The sequence below is a fragment of the Columba livia genome, chromosome 14 (assembly GCF_036013475.1).
Source record: "Columba livia isolate bColLiv1 breed racing homer chromosome 14, bColLiv1.pat.W.v2, whole genome shotgun sequence".
NCBI classification, from domain to species: domain Eukaryota; kingdom Metazoa; phylum Chordata; class Aves; order Columbiformes; family Columbidae; genus Columba; species Columba livia.
Genome location: NC_088615.1, coordinates 13,195,280 through 13,215,801, shown reverse-complemented (window position 1 = coordinate 13,215,801; position 20,522 = coordinate 13,195,280). Strand labels below are relative to the sequence as shown.

Sequence of the window (20,522 nt, the reverse complement as noted above, 5' to 3'; positions counted from 1 at the left end):
ATAATCTTAATGGATTTCAATGGTTGTAAAGCTGAGCGCTATAAATATGTTTTGCTCCAACATTCAGTACAATTTTACTACTACTTTCAATATTATATGACTTCAAAATAATTCATTTCAAACTAAATTTTGCCTTGTAGTTAACTGAAAGAAGCAGAACAAAACTGAAAACATCAGACAATGCTTTAATGAAAGCCTGTCTTGTATGGGGTTTATTTATTATAGTTCCTGATGATAATCTGTATTTAGGAATACTGAACTATAACAACTGATGAATTTGGGTTGTTACTTAGAAAGACCTAAAAATCCCATCATCATAGACAAAATCTATGCACCTACTTAAATAGACATAATTACTCTGTCTAGTGCATAAAATGCTATTCCACTCCACTTATTTTTAAAAACCAACCACTATAATGATTCATTCATATTCTTCTGAGGTATCTGTTCACTTATTGAACTACACTCACTGTGTTTAAAGAAGATGGGTTATTTCACCATTAAAACAAAGTAAAGATGCTTTAACAGGTCTTTGCCTTTCAGCATCTCTCACTATGACGGTGGAAAATTCAGAGTTCTTACAAAGTAATGTATGCACTCGGTCAACATTTTTGTTACAGAAAGCCCTTCTTAATTTCTTCCAACAGGAACAAAAATTGCTATTGGAAATACTTCAGTGTGTGCTTAAACAAACATGCTTGACTGTTAAGACTGACTAAATTGGTTAATGCTTGCTACACAAATGAAGTGCATTACTCACAAACATCATATCTAGTAGGACGAGCTTCCAAAAATGACAGTATTGCAGAGCTCAGATTCACTCTGTTCTAGACACTGTCCCTTCATCATGCAGTCTTTTTTCTGAAATGGTTAAATCCACCATCATCATTTGTGAGCCAACAGCATGTCCCAGACTAACTGTACCTGAGGAGGAGGAAGGAGTCTGACTCGCACGTCTTTCAAGGCTTGCCTTTGCCTCTTCTCCTCAGGAAAAGCAGCTAAAAAAATATGGATAATATCTATATTTTTACATTGCCTAGTGCAATGGGACTAGGGCCTCTCAGAAGCTTGCAGTATAAATAATACAGAGTAAATAACAATGACACGTACTTTTTAACTGCAGAAACTCATCAACTATACTAAAACGTACATAACATACACTGCTACTGTCTCTCACTGTTCATTAAAAGAGAATGAATCCTGAGGGAGGCATCATTGAATACAGATAGGTTTCCAACACACCAAATCATATCCTGAGCCTGCAGTAAAGCTAATAAAACCATATTAAATACATTCCAAAAGTTCCCTTGGCTTAGTCCATGCCACTTGGGCAATTTATAATTTAAAGAAGAATATGAGATTAGAGAGAGATGAAAATAGTGTGATCTAGAATTTGAAACAACGGTTTAACTGTTCTGTCATACTCAGAGGATGTATTGGTTTACAGTACCTGCTACTGAAATTTGCTCACAGAGAATTCTGAAGTTCTCTGCATTTTCACTTTCATAAATCCTAAGTCCAGTAATGTTGGACTCCAAAATAAAGGACAAAAAATACACTATATACTACTTGTAAAATTGGTGTTGTCAAACACACTATATTTTAAACATGTCTGTGTGTCACAGTGATTGCTTATACATGTACATGTTGTATCAACACTAACAGTCAATAGCACCCCACTCTCTGGGCTGATGTGGCTTTTAAGTGGCAATGCTCAAGATGAGCTTTGATCTTTAAATGGTGTAACATTGTAGTTTCATTATTTTAACCAGAAAGCTCACCATATGATCACTCAAGGCTCTTACCATAAACATTCATTCTTTATGAATAAGTGCACCAAAATTCAGCTTCTGCAAGAATTAACTCTACAAAATAATTTAAAATACCTGGTAAGGAATCTAAGATCATATTAACTACTGCTTCTGTTGAAGAGCAGAGGTGCTGCTGTTATCCTGAAGTTACAGTAGGTATGCTCCCTTTCTAAGCAGAGCTGTTTTGCCATTTGTGTTCTACTATAGACCCACAAAACAACGTAACAGTATACATACCAGTAACACCTACAGCAATAATTATTTTTGTAATTATTTATAGGAAAGACTACCTGCATTGTCTATTCGGAGTAATCAAAGATTTTCAAAACTTCGTCCATTTTCTGAGAACTCTTAAAAGAAAACTATTATATTGTCTGAATATGCTAATAAATAGTTTTCAGCAGAGCCACCTTAATTTAACATTAGCTGAATTTCTTTCGAGACTAAGCAATACACTGTTTAAAGCTTTTTTCCAGAGCAACTATGTAACTTCAACCAGAAGAAAAGAACTCTCCCGCTTATTCAACTAAACAGACAGAATGGGTGCTGGCTGTACTTCCCTATCTGAAGATTTCAAAAGCAAATCTTCATTGCAATTTTGAGAGACAGTCTTATCCTGGTCTTAAAATAAGCTGCTTTTCACACATACATTAACACAAAACAATGGAGCGGGGCATTCTTTGGTGCTTTTCATTTATTCAAGGATGAGATGTAAAAAGTAATGACATGCTGTAGATAGCTACTGCATTGTCAGCTAATGCATGAAAGCTGGCAGGAAATTCTACAGCTTTGAGTGCCATACAGGCTGTACAGATGAAAATTAATTTCTGACTGGGCTTAAAATGTTGACATACACTCCTGACTCTGTACATAACAAGTTCCATGTGAGAACACAGAAGCAGTGGAGCACCTAGTTCCCCAGTGCCTGCCACCTGCCCACTCAGTGCTACTGCAAAGCAAGCTGGAACACCACGTCCTGGCCTAGCAAAGCTGAGCGAGCATTCTGCTGTCCTAAAATTCCCTCATGTGATTTGACTCATGGAAATCCCCAAAGACTCACCCATTTTTTGAAGCAAAATTGGAGCACACTCTTGACTTCTATGCTATGTAGCATCTACTTCTACCTCCACATGCTCCTAACCACACAACCTCTTAATCACCTATAGTCTCAGACAGAACCTGTAATATCAACGCTCCAGTTCAGCACAGTGCTGCAGCTTCTTCACACAGCTTCATCAGGACATCATCATTGACAGCCAGCTGCACCACATTAAGGCGTAATTCCTCAGAATCATTGCTGCTTCTCAGGCCCTGCACAGCACTTTGTGTCTTTTATCCTCAGCATTTCATAAACATGATACATTTGGATACCTGTATCAACTCATTTCTCTTTCCTCAGGAGTGAATCTTGGCTTCACTGTAGACTACAAAAGTTTTGCCACATACTAGTGTCAGTAGTTTATTCCAATTTCTGTATTTCATTTCTAGTAACTTCTGACACTGAAAATGGCCTGTTAGCTTTCACTGATAGGATCCTAGAAAACTTACTTAATCTGATCAAGAAACTTTTATCTGAAAGTTCTAATTCAGAAATTGCTTCCCTGTTTCTCCTAGCACAGCTCTTTTTTACATCACTTGAATACATTACACTGTGTACTGTACACAAGCATTCGAGATACAAGAGGAGATGAAGAGTGTCTAATTAAATTTAGCTTTGATCTTTCCAGAACTTGTGTCCGTATCTCTTTCGCTCTGTCAACCACATTTTCCGCAAGCTCTACTCATAGCCCAGCGTGTGGTCGTTCACACTGGAGGGAGCAGCTGATATAGCACAGGGGTGTCACCTTCACACCAGCAGTGAAACCTCCTCCTCTGGTGCCAACTGCCATGTTTGCTGCTGCTCTACAGGCCCAACAGACACACAATGCGGTACTTTTGCCATTGCAGTAACACGTGTATTTCTGGTTCCATAGCACTCCTCATTTCAGTGAACATTACAGCTCAGAAAGGCCCAGTAACAGCACAAGGAAGATTTGCAGGCCTCAACTTTCCTTTTCCCTTAATTCTTCCTATTCAAGACATTGAAGTCAATCTCTTGAAGAACTGAGGGATTCCAAAGAAACAACTGAACCAAACTAAGAATGACCATAACAAATAGAGATTAGCTTAAATGAACTAGTGAACAATTACTGAGACAATGAAGTGATAAATTAAAATGAGTGAAATAATGAAAACAAGCTTCTTATCTAATTCTGTCACAGTTCTTAAGAGATTCAGTTAAATATGTAAGGTTTTTTAAAAGAGAACAGCTGTAAGCTGCATGAGAAATTTAGTATGCAATTCAGTGATCATAGTTTATTTTTTTATAAAACGTTTAGCATCTAAAATCTCTTTCCTGATGCTACTGTCTCACACCACCATGATGTTTCACTAGTAAATCTGAGCTTCCAGGTTCGTGGTCTGAATACAATCTCCAGCTCAGGATAGCCTGCCAAGAATCAAAAACTGAGAAAGTTTACACACTTCTTACACATTTTTACTTAAAAAAAAATCTCCCAGCAAACCCTACATTCCTGTCCATTTTCAGAGACAAAACACAGGTTAGACAGCCCTCTGGTTTGCCCCAGTACTCTGATGCAAAGGGCCAGAAAGGTGAGACATCCTCCAGGAACTTGTTTTGGTCAAGGGTCAATTCTGCCAATGTGAAAACTGCAAAAGTAGCTTTTTGTGCTCAGTGGAGCTGCAGGGATGCCAAGGGTTGCCACATCCGCAGCCTCTGCAGCACCCATATCGGCACTGACTCACAGAAGACACTTCAGCACAGATTGTCACCTACTGAGGATGTTGACTATTATTGCCATTTTTTTTCTAAAAATACAGACATTCAGATAGGGTAGATTACAGACAATTTATGTTAACTTTGTGCGTAAAGCTTTATAAATATTCTTGCATGCATCTATGCGTACACCACAGTAATGAATACAAAAACCATTCACAACTGCAGTGTTGCATTTGCAGGTTTCTTTTAACAGAAAAATCCCCTCCAGGGCATCAGCTTAGTCAAAAACATGTAAGATTTCAGCAAAATAGATATTTTCGTCTCAAAGAATGACACTTTTGTGTAGCTTCACCCATTACAAACTCAGCTATTACTCTTCTTTGAAGTTGTACTGCACCAACAAATCTGGAATTAGAAATAAATCTAAGGAAGATACTACACACCACTGCTGAGCCCAAACAGCTCTTCCTTTGTTCACAAGCCACAAAACGTATAAAATGGTGTGCAGTTTTACATTGACACTCACACTGGTACATTATTATTGTATTCATCAATGGCATTTAGAGCAGTTGGCTTTTTGAAATAAAGCATGTATTCAGTGGAGTATCATTAAGAGCAATTGAATTGCCCTTCATCTGCTTCTGGGGCTCTGTGGACTAAAAAGCAGTGTCTGGAAGCTTTATGGGCATTAGCCGGCTTTCTGTTTTGTTCTGTTTAGGCAGTCTTGTCTGTGTTTTCATACATTAGACTCAAAGACAAAAGGATTTCCAGCAATAACCTTCTTCTGATCAAACTCATCTTTGCTTTTACTTCTTAGTAAGTGATGAAAAAATCATTTACAGGCACATAAGATTACTGAAATCAATAGTAACTTCTCCATGCACAGCAGTGCTCCATTGCCTGTTCATCAAAACATCTGTTACTGGCCGCACTGACTGTCAGCAAGAACACTCACCTGTCCAAGTACTTAGCTCAGTACTGTAGTATACAGGGACCTATTTCTTTATGACACTAAATATTCTAAATATTCATGTTTTCAGGCTTATTGGTATCAGGGGCAAAACCTGCTTTCTGTATTTGTGATGGCAGCAATGCTACACTTGAAGACAGCTGGCAGCTCCTAATCACTGGATAGCTTGTTGCCCATATCATAGTAAGTGCCACCTTATCGTTCATCCAAAAAGTGGTGGTACTGGCTTCCCAGGAAGCCTCCTTGAGCTTGCAGGCTGGGCTCAGTCCCAGGCATGTGTCCATTCAGCTGTCACTGGCCTCCCTGTCCAGACAGCTTGCAAACTGATTACTACATAACTATGAATTACATACCTTGAACACAGTCAGTTCTCTTTGGCAGTCCCACGATCCCCTGCCTGTGCCTGCTTGCTCTTTTGATCTCTGCTCTCTGGACAGCATTTTATATCACATTTATTAGATATTTAACTTCTCATTTTCCTTGCATACTGCTCCAGACAGCCAGTCCAGTTCTTGCTGACTCCATCCTGCCAGCTAGTCCCTGCTGGGCCAAGCTAAAGATCTGCTCCTGACATACGGTTAGCTGGCAAAGTGGTACGTGCACATTTTGGTGAACATCTGGAGGGAATACCCCAAGCATAATGATTTTGGCTGGAGTATGAGAAGTGCTCATTATTATATCACTTGAAGCCAACTTGTTCAACTGGGCATTTTCAAGGCAAGGTTAGCATGCCCAGAGCTATGCAAGCACTGTGAATGGCTGTCACTGGCAGGAACAAATACTAACTGGAGTTCCATTAATGCTCAACTCTGTATCCCTTCTCTAAATGTGTGGTACCTGCCAGTTCACCAAACATCAGAATCTTCATTACCACAGACTATCTTTTGTCAGAAAGAATAAAGGCCAAGCACACCTGCTACTAGTCATTCTTCATGTAATCCCGTGGAATAAGCAAGAAGTTTTTTGGAATATCTCGGGACCATTTGCAGAGGGCATTTGCTTTCATGTAACCCCAGGAAAAAATGCAGATGCTAAGGGAGGAAAGAAAATACTTCATTCCCAGGAATTGCATCCTAGGAGAATTTTTGCTATAAAAATTAAGGTATATAAACTGAACTATGAATTGTCCTTATAAAGAACACAGTTCTTTTAGTATACATCAACAAAAAGCACAACCTCTGGAGAACGGTTCCAGGAAGGGAGGGAAGGAGTGACTAGACTGTTTTCCATGAGGCTGAGTTACTGTGGAAATAAATGATGTGACTGATCAGACCATCCTCGTCTGGTTCCTCACTCTTTTTTTTGTCAGTGGTGGCAGCTTCTTCTCTTGCTATTAATCAAACAGGCCTTACTCCATTAGCTTCCTAACTTTCTCCTGTATCTTTTCCTACCCTTGACAGGGGATGCTGTGTCACACAGCAGGGATTTCAGTCAGGTAGGGCAAACTTTACTCTTCACATCTGCCACTGACTATGCATTGCCAACAATGCATCATGAGGTCTGTGACCCTTGCAATCTCATTTTCGGAAGAGAAACAGAGGGGGCGAGAGGAGGAATGAGAGAGTAAAATTGTGAGAGAGGGAAGGAAACACTCCTCCAGAGAGCACAGTTCAGAAAATGCCTGCCTTAAAGAGCACTGGCCACCTTTCTTTATGAACATCGATACAGAGGGATTCTAAAGAAACTAGCCTGTTAATTTAGATATCTGCTCCAGGAGTACCACATATGAAGGATAACTTGGGAAGGGAAAAATAAGAGGACAAGAATTAGATATCACAACCATTACATGGTCTAATAGGCTGTACTGGTATGGGGTAGGAGGATATATTTTAGCTTTGCAAGTAGCATTTTTGATGTAGTACAAAGCAGTTCATTTTCTTTTATTATTGTTGTTTGACAGCTTCAAAAGCATTTATTTCCTCTGAATAGTCAGCAAGTATGAGTGTATTATTCTTATGGGTTTTTTCCCCTTGCAGATATAACTCAAACAGAGGTCTGGTTTTATGTTGTCCTATTAACAGGACACAATCAAGAAGGCCACAGCTGTTACTAAAAGGTTTCATTACATTACCAAAGAGAGCAAGGAATCTACACAAGGAAATAAAACAGCACCCTCCATTCCCCAAATAAAAAGAGCAAAGCACTATATTCAGATTATTTTAAACCAGCCAAAGAAATAAAATCTTTGTTAACATAGTCCATAAAATTAATCATGCAAAAACCCTTTCAATTAGGTTAGCAGTCCTCTCACCCTCAGAATTTCAAATAATAAACACAAGAATCGCTTTGAAGCTCCACAGTTTCAGTATAACACACTTCATGCAACTCCACAACATATGAAACAGCCCAGGCACTAGCAACTGACCAGAACAAAAATGGCTTTCTGTGTGACAAGGATATGGCAGTGCTATCCTTTTTCTTCTTTTCCAGTAGATCCCGGACTGCTATCACTAACAAACATTATTTCTCCAGTTACGCAAACCTGCAAGATTCACAGGTGTATAAGTTCCACAGCACATGACAACAGTCACTTTGCACAATTTTCATCCAAACTCGGAGCATGGCACAATTAGTTGCTGTTAGAAAATTTTATTCTGCTAATAAGCAAGTTGTGTTTACAATGCCTAAAATGCAATGCCCACGTAGATGAGTTGCTCATACATAAGAGACTGAAAATCTGTTACAATCCAAACACAGGTGTGGATCACACTGCAGAGATGCATTTAATCTGCTAAGTGTTGTAACTCCTGCACAGCTGCAGCTTATCAGTACTTTCTTAGAAGTTACTCTTTGAGAAGGACAGGACATTTTCATACCAGTTAAACAGCAAATCTACTAAATCTGAGTAGTCAGCTTATTCTTTCAGTGACAGGAATAAATACAAGAATAAATCACATGCCAACTATAAATAGTCTGTTGTTTAAAGACATTACGTATGTGGTCCTCTGATACACAAAGGCCAGAACTCAGCAATGTCTGGGACTCCTTCTAGTCCCTTATCCTATGACCAGAGATCACCACCAGCGCTGTCACAGAGGATAAGGATCTCTGACCCTTTAGCAAAGGCCCCTAGAGTGTTCAGGATAAATGAATTTTGTCAGATCTTTATTAATCAGAGGTATGCAGTGCTCTCATACTCCTCAAGCTCCTCTGGCTAACTTTTAATATTATAGCTTTCTTTTCACCATACAAAGGACTCAGTTACAACTCTTAACAGATACTTCTCATTAAGCCCCACCTCAAAACACTGCCTTTTAAAGCAAAGGACATAGCATAGCTTGGAACAGAGAAGTAAAACAAAACAAGAAAGTGGCCAAAATCAAGAGGTTTCCCATGCCACTGCAACTCAAGTGTTCATAGGTGAAGCTGGTACCTCAAAGAGAGTCAGGCAAAAATTCAGTCTACTACTCATGGACGGAGGTAGAGCTACACAGGATTATACAAGTCATTCTCCACTTTTTTTAATTTAAATAGTACTCAGTCAGAAACATTAGGTTTATCTAAGAGTGCGAAATGCAATTAAACCCGCTTATGTGACAGAGATTTGAAGAATGCTGCACTCTGATATGAATCAAATTTCTAGAAGATCTGTTTCATATGAGAAATCAAAATAGAAAACTTTTAATCATAGTTTTGAGACTTGAATCAGACGTATAATTTTGCAAGGCTTCTAGAATCCTTAATTCGAGACTTCTGTTTAATAGAAATAAGAGATTTAAAGGCTGAAGAAAAATAAGGACAGAAAATGCTGATTCATGTGTAAAGGCACAATGCAAAGAGGATTTTCCATGCTGCAAAACTACTCAAATCAATTAAACTTTGATGAGGAAAACTAGACGTAGCCACCACGGATTTCACTACCAAGTAAATAATCTGAGCAACAGAGAGATGCTTGAAGAAGTCAAAAGTCTCTAGGAAGAACACTGCAAATGTAAGCAGAATGACTGCACAGGCAGAATCAAGAAAGGGTTCACAAGGCACAAGCTGTTTTGTGAAGAGTTACTGAATTAGTGAGAAAACAAATCATTTCACAGAAGTTGTAGACAAGAAAGAGTGATGTTCTTAAAAAGGCATACAAAACGCCCTGCAGAGCAACAAGGATCTAAGCAAGAGTAATGAAAAGTTCATAGGACTTTATTAGAAGACAAATAGAGCTTCAGGTGGGAATTCAGCCTTGAACAGCAATGATAGGACTGAGGAGTTGGTAGTGCCCCTTCAAATGAGAATTGTAGAGGATCAATGTTCCTGATTACCATGGAGACCACATGAATTCTGGGTGTGGGTGTCTGAACAAGATCAACAGGCCAGTTATCCACAACTGCATGTCAGGCTCCCAAAACAAAAGCTATTGCATGGCACTGGGACATGACCCCAGGCAGCTGCATGAGTCTTACACACAACAGTGTAATGTGAGAGGTCACTGGAGGGCCCCATTCACCAGATACCACACCTGATGACTATGGGGGTCTGGGAGGTGGAACAGGACAAATACAAAACCAGGAGAATTTTCCACTTGGTCTGTGAAGTTTTTACCCCTCTAGAAAACAATACAGAGAGCTATTCAATAGCCTTGATTCCGCAGAAGCTTTATTCCACAAAAACTTTCTGGAAACCTACAGAAATTTCGTAAAACATTTTTCATGGGATTTATTTTCCCTGATCTTCTTATGAGCTTATGGTTTCCATGCTGCAAACATCATGGATGGTGTAGCAAGAATACTACCATTTGAAATGCCAGATTGCTTGGATGTTGAATTCAAAGAATTTTTTCTCTCTAGCTATTAACATCTGAAAGCCCTGCCAGACTTGGAGAAATGCCCTAATTTAGAGACATTTTCTGTTTGGTTAATGGAAAAATACACCCTTTTGCCCCCAATCCAGTGTAGTGAGTAAAAGCATAGACATTTCATCCCAGTAGAGCATCAAAGCACAACACTAAATTTTGTACACTCTTAGCATGATTACTTTCCAATTATGGCATATGTATTATGGCAAATCCCAAGTAAATTATGAACTCTGTACATTACAAAGGCACTGTGAAACACTGATTGATTTGGACAGTTTGTAGTTAATTAAGTTCATTTCCAATTCCATCTCTTCACACAATTTCAAAGCATTCTGCATTGAAAGCCCATTTTCAATTAGTAAGAAGGATGAAACAAAAAAGAATTAATTATAAAAGTGGCAATCCTCATTTAAATCTTCATAGTGCAGCAATTATTTATGTTAAGTGTTGAGATATTAGAGAGTTGTACTTGTCTAATACATTCTTTTCTTTGATATATATCTCATGTATATTAAACCTGTACAAAGTAGTGGAGTAGCATTTTTTAAAAAATTAAGGGCTAAATTATTGCTCACAAAGTTGCACAGAGCTCCAAGAGGTAGAAAAATGTATGTGCTTGGCTAGAGCCAAATGAACTATCTTGGCTTGATTCTTCTCACTGCTACTGTAATCCTACCCTGAGGTAATTCCATTAGTTGGACTAAAGCAAACAGCCCTGCTGAAATAGCAGTGGAGGAATACCACTACCAGCAGAGCTTTATGCTGGAAAATTACTACCTGAGAGAAGTTCCCCAGTTTTATTCTAGTGTTTGATGCTGTTCAAAATGGTATAAACCACAATTGCAAGTTACCACAGGGAATAGGCAGGAAAACTTTCAGATACCCTTTTCTCAAGTCTTTTCCATGGGTACATGGTCAAATCTTTGCACTGGGTCATCATTTTCAGATTTTGCTAATTAAAAAACCTTACACTAAGCCTTTACAGAATAGGTCCAAGCACACCTTACCAAACTGCTTTCAGAGAGAGGTACAAATAACACCATGCACTTAACTTTTGGGAACATGAGAAGAAGAAAAACAGTTTCATCCCTTGAAATGATGATGTTATTCTTCTACAGAACAGACCTTCTTTTGGTACATGGATACCTTTCTTCATATGAGCCAAATACCTCCATTGCCCATTAAAAAGAGAGAAGGGGAGGAACAGACTAAATGTATTTAGTGGTGCCATTTAACGATGGCGTATCCTAATTTGCTGATTGTACTGTCTTCACCTCTATCAAAGACAGCGAGCCATAAACATGACAGCAAAATGAATGATATGAGGTTAGCTGTAACTGCAGATGCACAGTGCTGTAAAACAACTTTGTTAACTTCATTCACTAGATTTTAAACTGTCATCTACTGGCCATTTGTCATTGGCATTGACTTCCTGCTCTCCAGCCAAGATTGCTGCTGGAACCACCAGCACATGCTTCATCGCCTGATTCATGGTTGGCTCCTTCCCTCTGTCCTTTTCTTTGCCACTTGGATAACAGGCTTTGTAACAACACAGCAACAGCGGAGCAGGAGGAAGAGAACGATGGGCACTAGGAAACAGAGTAGATGATTCAGGGAAGGCAGAAGGGTAGGCAATAAGGTGAAAAAAAGGTTGAAATATGAAGTAAGGCTTTATGAAACAGGAAACATAAGCTAAAGGGAAAAAAGATAAAGTGAAACAAATGCAGATAAACAGCCTTGCTGCTGCAAGAATGAACGCAGAATAAAAAAAATATAGAAAGGAGAACAATACAATTTTTTTCATGTTCCTCAGTTGCATGCAGTATTCCGTGATGTTGTCAGCTCTCACCAAGCATTAAAGAGGGCAGAGTCTGTTCCTCACACTACTGGAGGTATTTTAAAGTGCTGTTTTCAACATATCAGAAAATAATTTATCATAGACAGACCTGGGACTCCATAAGCAAAAAATACCAACTGTCAGTTCTGCTTTTTAACACATACCTACCGAACCTTTAACCCACATGTACAACAAACAGGAAGACCTCCAAGGATATTAGATCATAATACTTTAAAATGTAAATTAATATTAAAATAGGTATGTTAAATTACAAATGTTGACATTTCTGCTTACTTATTAGCCTTGTTGGGAAAAAAGTACCTTTACTTAAACATCTGAGAAAGGGGGCAAATTCATAGAGCTCTGTGTAAATACACTGTTATTAACGTTAATATACTACTTATTCACAAAGGGAAATTTCATTCAGGGCAACTAAAGCTTCTAAGTGAATTGGGTTCATTCTCTTATAGTAGAAGACAGTACGTGTCTTTTATACGTATATCAGTTCCCTCACTAAACAAGGTGTGCCAAACCCGGATATTTTGTGTTCAGATTAGAGATGCAAATATATTAACAATTTTATCAAAATATTAGATGAAATGGCATTTAGTATTGACTGATTTGGAACTACATAGTAGTTTATGGGCCTAATAATTTCTAGTAAAGGTTCTTCTTGAAACAATCTGCTTAGGACATAGCAGAAAAATGTGTAAAAGCAAGAAAGAAGAGCACCTAAATTACAGAATATTTACATGACCAAGCAGTACTTTCTTTTTTAAGTGAACTTTTTGTAATTGTTTAAATTTCTATTAAAGCTGCTGCAAGAATTGATAAGTACAGTTTTTAAAAAAATGGTTTCATGCTTACACTTCAACATGTCACTTCATATTTATTTGGGCTTGAAACTCTATCACTCATTTCTTAAAGATCAAATATTTCCCTCCAAATTCCATGTAGTGGAAACAGAGCTCTCAGCACATACTACCAATAGGTTCTAAACAGGCCGTAACAACCAGCACACAGACTTTAACGAGTTCTCTCTCTTTCTCCCCATTTATATATATATTTAAAACCTCCATGACAAAGCTGAAAGATGTTCATCCCTCTCTGGCTATTCCCACACAATGTACATACACTCCTTGGATTAGTCAGCAGAGGATGGCATCAGGTAGAAATTTTATGTGGTATTTTGAAGAGTCGCTTGGGTTGAAATTGGCTTAAAACTTAAAAATACCCAAGTTTTCCTGAGGAAAATTATTCCACCAGTGTTTATTTTAGACTGACTTGTATTACTACTTATAATTAGGTCATCTGGAGTTTTAAATCATAAGAAAAACAATAAAATGAACATGAAAAGATGCTTTGAAACAAAAATTGCAATACTGAACATTTTGGCATTAATTTCCCCAGTTTTTGTGTAAAAACTAAAATTTTCGAGAAGTCAAGGTAACCTTACAGATCATTTTGACTTCAGTAGTTCCATCCTCCTCAGCCGCAAAAAAATGGCATGAATAAAGTAGACAAGTAGTAAGAAGCCTTACATGGACTCAGCCCAGCACCTCTGAACATCGCAAAATGTTTCGGAAACATAATTCGTTCAAAGGCGGATGGCAAAATGAAAGTAAAGCCCTACAACAAGTTCATTTTCTCTTCTCACAGCCCATGGAGAACTAAAAATTACATCTATGAAGTGCAAAGTTTTTAAAGGCGAAGAGTATTCTTGAAAATTGATCTGTCCCTGATACTGCTCCCCATCAGCACAGCTCTGTGGAGACTGGGGGAGGTGAACCAGTCACCAAGTGAACTCATAATCTGTGATGTCACTTCTGCCATATAACCTCTGCTGCCAAGTCCCACAACAAACCTAAATGAAAATGTTAAACTGACTTTGTTTTACTCATTCCACCCCAATTAATTATTCCCAGTTCAAGAGATCTAGAAACCAAGGTTATTAAATAGGAATACAACTTAAACTAGCCAAGTTTATACTTGCCTGGCCTCCTGGTACATGGTATAGAAACTGTTGCTTTCAAGATACTATTGCAATATCCTTCTTGCTTTGGTAGTTATGTAAGACCATTGATAAACAGATAATTATAGGAAAAAATCAAGATTTTAAAAATCTGTATTACAAGTGCCTGTAAGACCTTCAGTTAAACATAAAGGGTTTACAGTATTGCCAAAAATACAGCGTCCACATTTACGCTGACTACCAGTTTTGTCTCCAGTACATACACTTGCATGGTGCTTACCACATATAAAGCCTCCCAGTAAACAGGATCACTTTAATACTAAGTATAAAAAAAAAAAAACAGACAAAACAAAAAAAGAAAAATAAAAAAAGGCAAAACTTCTTATATACCATCTGGGATTCTGGCCAATTTTAAGATTTACTAGCAATAAGTATGTTTAAAACAACCTGCACTCTAACTCCGTTTTTGACTAAGTAGTTAAAATCATGCCTTTGACCACCTGGCAGATGATAGAGGAATTTTAAGGGTTGCTTTCAAATTGTTGTAACTCCTGTCTTCTCTACTTCAGCTAAGAAAAACTGAACTTCTTACTCAAGGTACAAGCACATTTATCAAGCACTAACCATGGTACCATGTGAACGAGTTAAGGCTGTTACATACACTGCTACGACAGAAGTGAAAATCTCTACACAGCATTGGGCATCAAGCTCTTCCAGCAAATTCAGCAATCTTTCCTGAACTCTTACCTTAATTTTTTCATCTTTTCATTCTATGTAAAGACTTTTCTCAATAGTTTCAAAGGAAAAAAGTCTTAATACAATAAATCTTTCCTTCTCTGTTGCTCACCAGGTATTTTGCAGTATAGTGTCACATAGTGCCACTTGAGAGAGATTCCTTATCTAAATTAGATACTGTAATAGATTACAAAAGCTGGATTGCAGTGGAGCAACCACCACAAAAGGCTCAGAATAAGTTAGATTTTTTTTTTTTTTTTTTTTTTAACAGTATTTTTACTATAGCTTTCTCAAAGGCATTTAGAAGAACTGCTTAAGGCTCTGTTTTGCAAGTACCCGGGAAAAACACATTTAAAATAATCCTGTCTTTTTTGTTTGTGTCCATGCAGACTGGGCTCTCCTGCTTTCCTTCCTCAGCTGAGGAGCAATTGCTTACCCCAGTGACCTGCTCAGCACAGCCACAGCAGCGACGAAGAAAGAGACCAGGAAGGTGCAGCCACGGAAAATTCTGTGCCATTCTGGAGCTTCCAAGGAACAGGCTCCCATCTGGGCATTATTACACGCTGCTGAGGTCACAGCGAATTCAAGGCAGGTGAGTTAAGACTCAGGCTTTATACCATAATCTAAAGAAAGTCACAGCAGCTTCTCCCAAACACACACCAATAACAGAACCACTACACAATCGCTGCTACTGCAGTGGTCCTGGGTGGACAGAGGAAATCCTTCGCTATCTTTGTCATCTGCCCTGACTGCATTTTATAAAAATAAAGCAGCACATAGCACCTGTGTAAGACCAGAGAATTGGAACTACTGATGCCACTTAAACCAACAGCCGAGCTCCCATTAATGTCAGCAGAAACAAGACAAGGTCTCCCATTTCTTAACAACCTCTTGAAAATAATGGCAGCAACAAGCATGAGATTGGGTTGACAATCATTTACATGCAAGTGTGATCTTTTTACTCAACAGTGAGATTTGTATTCTATTAGCAAAATACTGTATTGTATTTAAGCAATAATTGCATTTTCTATGGAGACGAACGACATGTAAATCAATAAATGACGAGGCTGCAGGCCAAGCACACTATTGATTTTCAGTCATGTTCATCTCTGAGCTTAATGCTGAGAAAATACAGCATATGCTATGATTTTTTACAAGTTACATCTTTTGGGCCAGATAGAAATTTTCTGATAATTAAGAAAGGTTTTCTGCAGTTGAGAGGAAAGGGATTAGAGAGAACAGAGAATCTGACAGTTGTAACCAAAGTTAGCACACAGTATATATAAAGAAATGCTGAACAGATCAATACAGGCTTGTACAATATCCTTGTCATCAACTCAGTTGTTATGCTTGATCAAACTATGCATGCTTATAATCTGTATTAAACCAGGGCTTAAAAGTAATATTACACATTGAAACAAACAAGTTTACAGAATGATCACTGAGCACAATTCTTATTCCATCCGGTATTCATGAGAATACCGGATTATGAAAAACCCACAAGAGAACCCTCGCATATAGAAAAGGGTCTTCCTGAAACATGAACAGTATATTTACAAATTTGTTGCATTTTCCAGATGACAACACAAATTAGAAATTTTAATTCAAAACTAAGAAAAGAAGGAAATAACATCATTTTCCTTTTACAAATAAATCTAATTCAAGGGTCAGATTTTCATGAGAACAGGCCATAAGACCAGGTTTCAGAGGAACAAACTCTAATTAAAGAACCAGGCTGTGGGTTACTAAGGATACTCTATCTTGATACTTAAATAAGAACTGTGATTTTAAAGACATCAGGTTTTACAAAACACAAACTTCAGTAGTTTGAGAATGCTCAGTTCTGTAACTGCAGAGAGAAAAACAAGAAGAATCTGGAACGTGTTCCCTAATGGATCGAAAAAGCGATCGCTACCTGGTCTCTGTGAGACATGCACAAGTGGTCTGGACCTCCTCAGGTGGGGCAGAAGGAAGCTCCAGCAGGTGGGCAAGGGCCTCAGGCAGCCCAGCGGGTACCAGCACTCTTGTCAGCAAAGGTACCACGTCACCGTTTGTGAACACAAGACAAAAAGTTCAGCCCCTTCTCAGGGCCACAAGAGACCGTAAATTAATTACACTCTCACTGGTATATTATTGCACTAAAATCACTGACTTTTTCTACATATCCTCCTAAATCATAAATAATGTCATTCACTGAGAATATTTTAGGAGACTTGGTCAGCCTGATTTGGGATATTTTTGCCATAAATTTCTCTGGGACAGCCATGATTTAGGATTACTCTGTTTTTAAGTTCTTCGCTGTGGTTGAGTAAATTATGTGAAAGAAAAGAGAGGTTCGCCTAGTCCTCTGTATGAGGAATAATCCTGCAGTATTCTTTCACACTGACCAGACCTTTCTGTACAATATAAAAGGAGCAGACGCAGTCGTTCATTTCCTCCGAAACAGACTAGAAGTTGTTTTGAATATGGATTATACAATCTAAATGCATGTAAGACTCCGTAATATCCTACAATCGAGCCAACAGGTTAAGCCACTTTTCATCTGACTGCACTAAAATATTGATCTTTTGGTTCCTTTTTCAGATTTTAAATCACCCAAACAGAAGGAAAAATAAATGCACTAAGACTTTTCCAGTCTCTGTGAGAAAACATATGTGGGTAGTTTGAGTCCCAACGGTAAAAATAATCACATATAGTATCTTACAGTCATCCATCTGATTTTGAATTAACCACTCAAAAAGCAGTTTATTTTTAAAACATATTTTTAGTTTGCTTGGGAGTTGACTGTATAAGCCCCATCTATCAATTCCTGTCGTTCGGGTATCACAGTATGAATAATATATGCTTTTGTCGTATGAATAAGATAACATCTTTCACTCTTCAGCACTCTACACTTCTTGTTCCAAATTTGACATTAAATAAAATTTTTCTCAAGTAGCTGAAAGGGAATTTTGAATAAGTGAATTATGAGTACATCAGAGAGAGATGCTAATTTTTTTTAAGGAAAAAATAAAGAATACTAAGCAAAATGTCAAGAATTACTTGTTAAATTCTGTGAGGCACTCAAAAGGGTTTAAAGATTTAGCTGAAAAGTGGTGTTTTGTTAAAAATATATTTGAACACCTTCACTTAACATCTTTTTAAGTTACCACTTCAAAAGTTTCTTAGGCCCTTAGGAGCCTTTTCAGCAGCCAACAAAAACAAACATACCCCTTGACCACTTGCATGTGTGAATTAAGATGGATTCAATTCCAGTCACTCTGCCTTAATTTCAAAAATGTGTTTGCTCCATTTTATTTATTATGGAGGCTCTGGCAATCTTCTCCAGAGCATCAGGAAACCGCATCTGCTACAAACAGGTTACGAGGCTGAGCAGAACACCGGTACCATCTAGTTCACCAGCTCCTGAGTTCCTGTTTGGCAGAGTCATGATTTCTGCTTCTGAAAAAATTCAAATAACAAACTAAAATATCTGTTTCATTGTTCATAATGCAGCATTAGGGCTCTGCCTGGATGTCAACTACAGTACCATGTAGCTTTGGCAGCATAAACAATTATGAAAGATTACAAACTGACAAGAATCAAGTGATTATTTGCCCCAGAATATATGCCTGAAACTATCTCTGTATATATATTTGACATGCAGCCTCCCTCTCTTTCCTTATGTTCTTAAAAAGAGTAAAGTCTTAGCTTTCCTAACTTTCAATACCCCAGACATATTACTTTCTTCTCAGGCCAAAAAGGAACTAGAGCTATATTTTCACAGAAGAATCATGAAGAAGCCCTGTAGATATTTGGGTTGGACCAAGAACTTGTTTGTTTTTCTGACTTGCTTTTTCCAGGTTTTAACATTTGGGCACATGCAGTTTTTTGGACTGCCACAGCACTAGTTTGAGGCAGCTCTGTGTTTGATGTATGCCTGAAGATTCACAGGGACAGCCAGGATGGAAGAGTCAAACACTTACAGACAAAATTAAAGGGGTTCATGGTGGGGCAGGAGAGGGAAAAAGAAGAAAACAAGAGGGGGGTGACCTTTGTTGTTTCAACATCACATAACAACCAACACAAGCAGCACCAAAACCATCACAAGTGTCAAAACAAAATTTTCAAAAGGAAGTACTTGGATTTATGTTTTAAAATGCATATGTATCTTCATCTTTAAAGGGTTAAAATAGTGAAATGAGGTATTTCAGAGAGAACCATACTTTCTAGGAACTTAAAATGGTTTTCAAGATGATTTTTCTTTTCCTGACGCAGGGAAAAAATGCAGTTTAGGGTAACTCAACAAGACTTTCTTACTGCTTTCTCCTCTGGTAAAATCAGCAACATAATGTATTCACACAGATGTAATCAGGTTCTCTACCGAGCTGCACAGAGTACAGCACTTCCCACAACCTGGAGAGCAAGCCTGGGCCTGGTGGTCACCATGAGAAAGCAGCCCATCGTTTTAACTGCAATGGGCTTTGGCTTTCAATCTGTTATGGGAAAGCAAATGTTTTTATTTCAGACAGAGAATTCAGTCTTCAGGCCTTGGCTTGACCTTTAAATCACAAGAAACCTGAAGAAATGCCACAAATAGATAATGGTTAATGATGTTCAGCAAGGCTCGGTGACATTACCCAGGAAGAACCAGAGCGTATTCCTGCGCTCTCCTGTTACCCTTGTTAGAAAGGGAAAGTCACAAGCGCTAAGCAGATAATAACATTTGTTTTAAAGGAAATGTTAATTGAAATTGGCATGCTGCTGCTCACAGCAAGGAAGGGGACCCCAAGAGATCAGTGGAAAGAAGAAAGAAAATGGTGAGAGGGTTTTACCAGATGAGCACTGACTGCCAGCCAACCATGCGGAGGGCGCCACATCTGATAATCTATTTCAACTACCAAGATTAAATTTGACCTGAATAAAAAGCCTAAAGTGCAAAAAGCCTATTATCTGCTCTTCTAAGCATACGAATGGGAGGTAAAGAAAACAGTATCACAAACATCTAAATTTTCTTAATTATTATTTTGAACAGATAGTGAGGCTCAAAAATCTCAAATAAGGAAAAAGAAATATTAATTTTAGAGCATGATGTGTAACGCTTATCAATCACTTCTCAAATGCCGACAGGTTTGATTACAACCTTCAGTTGCCCAGCAAAATGAAAACATCATGAATCTCAACACCCAAAACCAAATCATAAAAGTCAGCTTTCTCCTCCCCTCCCAACGAACAACATATTTTAACAACCGCCTTTACGCAAAACACTAAATTAAGCTCGATTAAGTCTTTGTTAAATATTGGCTTTATAGCAGGCACCAAAGTTGACTTACGGGCGAGCAGTAACCTGAATCATCCTCACTCTGTGTTAGTCATCACTTAGTAAGGCAGGAGCTTCACAAGGCTAGGGTGACGCTATAGACACTGAATAACAGTTATAAAAAAGTGATTTAGGTACCAGTTACTGCAGTGACTGAGCAAGCAGAGAGACAGAAGCATCTGGAACAACTCATTGCAGCAGGTGCCCAGCCTGTGCACACTCGTGCCCACGGCCCAGCATGTGCATCCTGCCCGGGATCCAGCTCCAGGGGCAACACCTCCAGAAAGTTTTCTTCTTCCTGCTCTGCTCCACCTCACAGCTATGCTGCAGGCA

The 20,522-nt window shown here is 38.3% G+C and overlaps 1 long non-coding RNA gene across 1 annotated transcript in view; it reads right to left on the bottom strand.

Moving 5' to 3' along the window:
• LOC135575422 (uncharacterized) overlaps positions 1-15,584 on the bottom strand; it is a 43,521-nt gene extending 27,937 nt beyond the window's left edge. Inside the window, exon 1 of the long non-coding RNA XR_010466205.1 lies at positions 15,327-15,584. This is a non-coding gene — a long non-coding RNA (uncharacterized LOC135575422). The remainder of the gene's footprint in view (positions 1-15,326) is intronic.
• Between the last annotated feature and the right edge of the window lie 4,938 nt (positions 15,585-20,522).